Here is an 8,779-nt window from a genome sequence, read left to right as displayed (position 1 = left end):
AATGGTGTCTGATGAAGGGACATTCTTAATTTTAAAGCATTGCTTTCTAAAGTGATCTTTAAAAGGTTTGTTTACAGTGTTATTTTAACACTTGCAGTTGTGAAGTCATATCCCCACGAAAAATTATGGCATTTGTGTTAAGTGCCTTTGCCTCCTTTCCCCCCTCTAACCAATTCTATTGGGTGTCCGCCATAAACATCCCAAATTAGAATTCACTGAGGTCATTTCAGGCTATTGTATCTTCCGCAAGTAGTACTTCCTTGTTTAAAATAAAGGAATCAGAAAGCATCAGGTAATGGGAATTTGTATATACAGTAAAGGGGACTCCCTCTTTTCTGAGAGATTTTTTTGGAGGCAAAAAAAGTTTCCTAATATCCAGGCATAGCCAGTCTGTATAGAAGTAGTCTCTGTTCCAATGCTGTAATAGAAAAATATTGGAAATACCCGCACATCCTAATTGTGGTATATTCATTCAGTGGAATACTAAATAGCTATTCAACAATGACAGGATGAATTTATGCATAAGAATGTAGACTTAAGATGGAAAAAAAAGCCGGGAGTGGAACAGCATGTGCATTAAACTGCACACATCTCTTCTTGAATATGCAGTCTGCATGGAAGGAATCGCACTAGTGGTAGGAAGGGGATGGGGGTGCAGGAGTGGAAGGGAGCGTTATATTCTTTTGTAAATCATTTGGGGCATTCAAAATATTTTTTAACCTGTGTGCATTTGTTATTTATCCCCCAAAAGTAATTTTAAAATTGAAAAATACAAAATATAAGAATTTGAAAGAGAATAAAATTTTTCATCCTAAGAAATGTATGCAATCACTTTGAGTCCTGAGTGGTTCCCTTCAAAGCTGTCAAAACTCCCTGCAACCTCTACTGTTGTGGTAAGGACCAAGGTGAGGGCTAAACATTGGAGTGTCTCCTTTTGGGGCTCTACTCTCAGCAGTGCGGGACCCACCTATGGCTAACTCTCAGGGCTGACGTCTCTGTGAGGCGTAGCAGGTGCAGTGCCTGAGGTCCACAAGAGTTCTAGTGGCTCATAGAAATGTTGGAATTGATTTAAAACAGTAGAAAAAGGATACAGTCATGCCTGGATTATATTTGTCTTTATACCAATGCAGTCATAAAATATAATTATATATCTATAGCTATGTCTATAATTTTATGTGTATGTAACTGAGCAAGGACTCGTGTACCCACGGTGCAGAAAGCCAAACTCTGACAGCTGGTGTCTGCAGCAAAGTAAGGGTTTATTTGCAGGGCCCCAAGCAAGGGAGTGGGAGACAAGTCTCCGATCCACCCCATCTTGGTCTTCGAGTTAAGGATGTTTTAAAGGTTAAGGACAAAGGAACTGGGATTAGTCATCATCTTGTGACGTTTCTGTGACATTTCTTAATCGTGTTTTGGGAGTCAGGATGTCTCTGGCTTACGATTCTCTAGCCAGGTGGTCCATGGCTGAGGCGGGTGGCGGGAGGTGGTCTGTGAGCTCATCTTGCCCTGGAGAAAGAACCCGAGTTTGTACATTAATGATGAATCTCTAACAGCAATTTTAGGACATTAATGATGTTATGGACAACAGCAATCTTAGACATCTGACGCTGGTTGATTAGGGTTCAGTTAGCATAGGACTGAGATCAGGGGGGACAGCAGGGGAACCAAGTTTTGGATAGAGAGATTAATCATAAATTCAGTAAGGGGATTTGGTTTTAGGGGGACTCGGATTCATATATATATATAAGCATATTTATAGTTTTTTATAAGGAAGGGTTCATGAAGGTGCAGAAGTACCTAGAAAGTCATAATGTGGCCCTGGGCACATTTTTTCTGTAAAGGGCCCCATAGTAAATATATTAAGCTTGGGGGCCAGATGGTCTCTGTTTTGACTGAACTCTGCCTGTAGCAGAAAGGAGCCATAGACATACACAGATGGATGGGAGTGGCTGTGTTCCAACAAAATTTTATTTACAAAAACAGGAGGTGGGCGGGGTTTGGTCCAGGGCCAACCCTCTGCAGTTGGTGCCCGGGAAGTTTCAGTATTTGTTGAATGAATGGACCGACTGGAGAGAGGGGATTGCTACCAGGCCTGATCCTTGTCTGGTGGTTGAGTTTGGGTTTGGGGGGTGGGGAGGGGATACTGGGCTGGGGGTCAGTTTTCACGTTCTCAGCCCCTGACTTGCTGTGTGACCTTGGGCAAGCTGCCTTCCCTTGCTGGGCCTCAGCTCCCTGTCTGTAAGGTGGAGGCTATACCTCCCATTTGCTGGACTGTGATGAGAGAACGAAATGTAACAGAGGATATGGAAGTGCCTGGAATAGGAAAAGGAGATTCCCACTGGGCAGCTCAGGGCAGGAACTGCCAGCTTCCTGGAGGCCTGGCAGCCCAGGGAGTGTCACTTTGGCAGAGGAAAGAAGGGGGTGGGGCAGCCAACAGCGTGACCCGAAACACAAACAGTGCCCAAAGAGGGGCCGAAACTCTCACGCTGGTGAAAACACGCCTGTCAGGTTTTTGTCCTGCCTCTGAACAGGAGAGGGGAAGCCGCTCCAGGCTGGTCTCAATTGGCAGTGGCCACTAGTGGCTGGCGGGGCCTGGGCCCCTCACGTGCTCTTGGGCATGTGTCCAGCCAGAGGTGGCCGCGGGTGCCCCAGTGTACAACTGTTCATCAGCCAGGACACTCGCTCCAGAACCCGAGGTTGCACCTCAGGGGCAGGTTCCTGGACCCATGGTGGGAGCCCCACATCCGCATCTCTCCACAAGGTTACCCAGTGGCCCAGTGAGGCAAGCTGTCGTGCGACCTGGAAGGGCAACGTGGAAGCAAGTATTAAAATAGACAACACACATGTCCAGGGATCTGGGAATTTCAGCTTCTCTCCTGCTGTATTAGTTCGAGCCCAGGCAGGATACAGGATTCACTTCACACAGGACCAACAAAATGTAGTTTTGCTGACTTACAGAGGTGTGGTCAGGACCACTGGACTCTACAGTGCAAGTTGAGGCACAAGACTGGCCCAGTGGGGTGCTATTGCCACCCTAGACGCAGACCCAAACTCTGCTTGATTTGTTTATGAAAACAAACAAGATCACTTGTTTATAAAGCCTTTTGTTAACTTGTGAATTCGCAAGGAAGTGAGGGAGAGTGACGGGGCTGTACATCCTGAGCAGGCCAGCGGGGAATGTGGCTGAGGAGGAGTGCATCTGGGCTTCCAGAGCTCTCACTCTACAGCTAAGTGGTATGTGACCTGGGACAAATCTATTCTCACTGAACCCCAGACTTTGGTGACGAAGGACTGAATTAAGTGACAATTGTGTTCGGTTGTATTTTTTTTTTGAGTTACAAATCACAGAAATTCCAACTCAAACTGGATTGACCAAAGATAGTATTTATTGGCTCTCACAAGAGTAAGGGGGATGGCTGTCAGGTCTGGCTGTATCCAGCGGTTCAAACAATGCCATCTTTCTGTCTTGCGTCTCTGTTTCCTTGTGTGCTGCTTATTTTCACACAGGTAGTTCTATGTGTGAACAAAGGCCAGAGATGACTTGGACATAGCCCATCCCTGGTAGGGATGGAGGAGGGGATAGGGGACTGCCTCCACCTGGGTCTCACCTGTCCCTGAAGTTGGGGGGGAGGGGCAGCCTTTCTGCAATTCATGAACTCAGAGTGGGAGAGGGGTGGCTCCCTAGAGGAGCCAAGAGATGGGAAGATGGGTGCTGGGCAGGCAAAAGCACTGATGCCACCACAGTAAGCACAGCTTCATGTTTGCACATTTTTAAGTCCATCATTTCACCGATTCTTAGCACTAGCTCTGGAAACAACCCCCATCTCATGGCAAAGGCTGAGAGCTCAAAGAGTTGCTCAGACAGAGCTGGTCTCCGACCCAGGATTCTGAGCCCTGATCTAGGACTTTTTCTGGTTCACCCCACTGCCCTTCTCTGATGCCCCTTTCGTGTTTCATGCTCCTGCAGTCCCGCACTGCCCAGGGAAGATTGCTGGGGCAGGGTGTGTGTGCAGCCCGTCTCCCAGTCCAACTCTGTGGCCCCTCCTGGTAACTGGTGACAAGGGGAGGACAGGGGCACCACTCCCTCACCCTCACCCGCACCCCCCCCCAGGAAACTAAGCTCTGTTCTCTGGGACCCACTCCCCCATCGGTGACATCATCTGTACACACAGCCATTGTCTGCAGAATGTCTTCCTCTCCACCAGGAACCCTTAAGAGGCTCTGGTGGGGAGTTGGGGTGGAGCAGGGAAAGACACCAGGAGGGGCCAGCGGGAGGGGAGGGTACCTCTCTAGGCAATGAACACAGCTGGCAGAGGCATCTTCCCAGAACAAGCATGGCCCCAGAGAGCTGAGAGCATGGACTAGAGCCAGTACCCATTCTTGTCCTGGCCTCAGTTTACCCATTTGTGGAACTTCCTGGCTCTAAAACTCATTGATTGGCAAAGGGTCAATTTTGTCACACTATAAAAGGTTCCCACAAATCAATGAGAAGAAACGCCACCAAAGAAAACTGGGCAATGGGCATAAGCAGGCCTTCCTCCCCTCCCCTAAAAAAAACCCTCTAAACAGTTAACAACAAACATGAGAAAAATGTTCAAACTCAGCAGCAATCAAAGAACTGCAGGTAAAACCAACAAAACAATATTGCTTCCACCAATCATGTTGATAAAAATGATCTCATTCCAGGTGTGTGAGGGGTGGGGGGGATGGGCACTCAGCCACTTGCGGGAGGAGTAGAAACAGGTGCTACTCTCCTTCTGGAGGGTAATTTGTCAGTATGTAATAAAAGCTTAGAACATTGTGGGCTGGTGATTCCACTTTGTTTTCATATCTAGAACTTTCTCTAAAGGCAAGAATCATGGATGTTTGCAAAGGTAGTTTATCAAAGCATACAGTAGGCAGAGAAATATTCTAAAATCATAGATCCCGCCTCCTCCCTCCCCATTCCTTAAAATACTCCAAAGTCTTCTTGTCAAGCTTAGAATAAATCCAACTCCTGACCCCGTGGCCTGGGTTTGCTCTCTTTCTCTCTCCTTTTCACCTTCCTTATCTCCTTTCTGTTCCTCAAATTTGTCAGGCTTGGTCCAGCCTCAGGATCTTTGCACTGGCTACTTCCTCTGCCTGGGATGCTCATCTTCCTCGAATGTGAGCCCCATGAGGGAAGGTCTCTGTGTTAGTTCCCTGCTGGATCCTTGGCCTGCCCCCCGACAGCAGTAGATGTTCATTGAATAAATGAACAATTGAGAGCAGGTGCGGCTTCAGTTCAGGCCCCACCACCGATTAGATGTGTGACCTTGAGCAAGTTCCTTCACCTCTCTGAGCCTTGGGCTCCTCTAGTGTGAAGTACAAATAGAAGAACTGCCCTGTGGGGTTCTTATTAGGATTAATGTCAGTAAAGCATATAAAGTCTGGTGCAGTTATGAGCCCCCAAAAACTATTTGCGATAATTATGGATGTTTCCACAATATTATCTGTAACTGTCCAGACGTGGGTTGAGGAATCTCCTCCGGGGCATCCGCAGAATGTATCCACCAAAAGCATGTTGTAGAAATCAACCTGTGGACATGAAAGGGGTTAAAGATATACTGTTTACTCACTTATTTCATCATGATGGGCATACAGTGCATCCTCAGAAAAATTCAAGCAACAAATAAAGTGAAAGTCTCCTGCAGGTCAAGTTTCTCATCCAAATTTCATGCTATATTAATGAAAAAAGCAGGTTAAAAAAAACCAACATGCCTGGTATGAACATGTATTAATATGTACTCATAAGGGAAAGCCTGTAGGATTTACATTTACATTGTTAAGGTTGGGGACTTCCCTGGTGGTCCGGTGGTTAAGACCCAGCATGGGTTTGATCCCTGGTCGGGGAACTAAGATACCGCAAGCCGCATTTCTCAGCCAAAAAACCAAAAATTTTTTGTTAAAGTTGTTTGGCGAAAAAGTAGATATTGATGGCATTTTTCATAGACAGCTTTGGCTTTTCTGTGGTTTTCTCATTGTCGGTTACCTTATGCAATCTGAAAAAGCCCATGTAACAGTTAAGTGAGCCTCCCCATTCCCCTCACCTGCTACCATTTGGCTACGTGATTCCCAGGGCCTCTTGTGAAGACTCAGGTGTCCTATGTTGTCTTAGGCAGCTTTACTGAGTCTGGTAGTTGTGCCAGGGACCCCAGTAAACATGCTCAGTAAACATTCAAGTGTTGAAGAGATGGGTGGCTTGTGGTCCTGGGGGTTGGCACTTTCCTGAGAAGAGTCCTAGATTTGCAAGAAGAATGTGTTAAGCTAAGCACAAATTTGGAACTCAGGGCACCCTGGGCATCAGTGAGGACAAACAAACAGACAAAATAATCACACAATGGCTTAAGAAATAAAAGGAGTTTATTGGTATATGTAACTGAAAGAGCTTCAGACACAGCTGGATCTAGGTGCTCAAGTGGTGCCTTTCAGAATCTTCAAGGCTCTATATTCCTCTGCTGGCTCTGCTCTGAGGCAGGCTCTCTTTGTGTGGTGGCGAGATGACCCATCAGCAGCTCCAGAGTCACACTCCAGGAGCTCAGCAATCCCAGCAGACACAGGGCTTGTCTCTCCTTGGGGCTCCAGAAGAAGTCACAGGGAGTCCCTAATTGGCCAGGCTTGGGTTTTCTACCCACCCTTGGATCATGCGCTGGGGTTCTGATTGGCTGGATTCTGGGTCATGAGATCATCTGGCCACCAAGGCAATAGGGCCAGCTCTACCGGAATCCATGGACTGGGAGGAAGCGGGGTCTTGTTCTCACGGGACAACGGGGGGCTATTTGCAGAGGGCAGATGTCCCCTCCACTAGCTGTGTTGAAGGCTGTGCTTCATGTGCGCGTGAAGCACAGAAATGCCCTTTATCAGGAAAGCTGGATGAACCACAACACCCTGCCCTCAGTTCTTCCAAAGTGCAGAAGAGGGAGGCCCCATGAGGGGTGGGGAGGTGGCGTGGGGCGCATGGTGAGAGAGGGTGGGGGTGGAGTCCTGCCTGGGCACCAGTTTATTTATTTAATTTTTTAAAATTTATTTATTTTTGGCCGTGTTGGGTGTTCGTTTCTGTGCGAGGGCTTTCTCTAGTTGCGGCGAGCGGGGGCCACTCTTCATCGCGGTGCACGGGCCTCCCACTATCGCAGCCTCTCTTGTTGAGGGGCACAGGCTCCAGACGCGCGGGCTCAGTCAGTAGTTGTGGCTCACGGGCCTAGTTGCTCCGCGGTATGTGGGATCTTCCCAGACCAGGGCTTGAACCCATGTCCCCTGCATTAGCAGGCAGATTCTCAACCACTGCGACACCGGGGAAGCCCTGGGCGCCAGTTTAAAGACTCAGTGAGTGACTGTGGTCAAATCAGCCTCCTGTCCAGGCCTCAGTGTCCCCATCTACGAAGGAACCTTCATCTGGCTAAAGTCAACAGGTTTTAGGATGGTGCTGTGTAATTTTCTGATGAAATTATTGGGGTATAGCTGCCCCTCCCTTTCCACTGACTCAATAATTTCTTAATGGAATCCAGTTTATTGCTGTCATCCATGCTGGCAGGGGAATGATATAGTTTTTCCAGGAGGGGCCTGTTGGATTGGCTGCAAGAGAAGGGGAGTTTGGAGGCTATTTCTGGCAGAGTGAGGTGGGTGAAAAATGTAGGGGTGGGAGGTGACAGGAGCACTTGCGGAGAAAACCTGAGCCCAGGGCCTCGTGCTCAAGATCTGGAAAGAAGGGCTGGCACTGCGGGTGAGGAGGGGCTGGGCCGCCGGGGTCGGCAGGGTGAGGCCATGGCAGCTGAGGGGGGGAGCTGGTGGGAGAGGAATGTCCCTCTTCCTGGCACCTGTCCTTGGGCTTGTCGACCTTTGACCCCATCCCACAAATACTCCTGGAGAGGAAGGCAAGGAGGTATGCCTCCTAGTGCCCATCAGGTACCTGCACCTAAAACAGAGATATGAGTAACAAACTATTGAGAGCCTGCTGTGGGCTGTTCTAAGTGTTTCCATGGATCAGCTCAATCAAGCCTCACAGCTGAATGAAATAGGCATGGCTATTGGCCGCATTCTACAGATGGGCCCAGAAAGGTGAAGTGACTTGCCCAAGGACACACAGCCTGTGAGTGATGGAGTCACACTCAGCATCTGGGTGCCTGTTAGTATGGGCAGACTGGAGTCAGAGGCAAGGAATGGTTAGGATGCAAGTGCTGGGTGAGCCAGGGGTTGAAGGAAACACTCATCTTGAGGAGGGAGGGTGGAAATCTGGAAAAGGCAAGCCTTAACCTGTGCCTTAAAGGATCTGTGCAATTTGAGTAGGATAAAATATGCAGGGAAGGGTTTTCCAGCAGGAGGGAACAACACAAGCAAAGGCAGAGAGGCAAGCAAGTGCCAGGACATTTGGGACAGAGCAAGCAGCCTGGTAGGGGCTCTGCCAGCGCTTTGTGGGTCATGAGGCCACTTGAGCAGTAGGCCGAGGGCGGTACTGCTGTGTGCTGAGAGTGCCTTGAGGCCTGGAATCCCCAGCATTCGCCAGGAAAGCTGAGAGGAGGCTGTGCCCAACCCCCTTGTGTGGTTTCACGAATCGAGGGGCAAAGTCCGGCAGCCTCGGGCCCCTGAGGCAGACCTAGAGGACCTGGAGGGGCAGGAAGCCCTGCTCCTCTTGGATGTACACGGAGGAGTCCACTGCTGCCTGGGCGGCTGTGGATGGACAGGAAGCTGGCCATTTCTTCCCGTGAGCTGGAGGAGAATGGCCTCTATGTGAGCCACAACAAAAAGGCTTTTCTGCCAAGTCGGA

At 48.9% G+C, this 8,779-nt stretch overlaps 1 long non-coding RNA gene across 1 annotated transcript; it reads right to left on the bottom strand.

Moving 5' to 3' along the window:
- Positions 1 to 1,252: 1,252 nt before the first annotated feature.
- On the bottom strand, positions 1,253 to 6,253 carry LOC114484120 (uncharacterized). Its single transcript, XR_003676638.1, has 3 exons — positions 6,069 to 6,253; positions 5,598 to 5,698; positions 1,253 to 1,506 (listed from the first exon to the last, which is right to left on the bottom strand). It is a non-coding gene; the product is annotated as an uncharacterized lncRNA (long non-coding RNA).
- Positions 6,254 to 8,779: the final 2,526 nt, after the last annotated feature.

This window comes from Physeter macrocephalus, chromosome 17 (genome assembly GCF_002837175.3).
Source record: "Physeter macrocephalus isolate SW-GA chromosome 17, ASM283717v5, whole genome shotgun sequence".
Classification (NCBI taxonomy): Eukaryota; Metazoa; Chordata; class Mammalia; order Artiodactyla; family Physeteridae; genus Physeter; species Physeter macrocephalus.
Note: the sequence above shows the minus strand (reverse complement) of the source record. Positions and strands in the feature narration are given on the sequence as shown.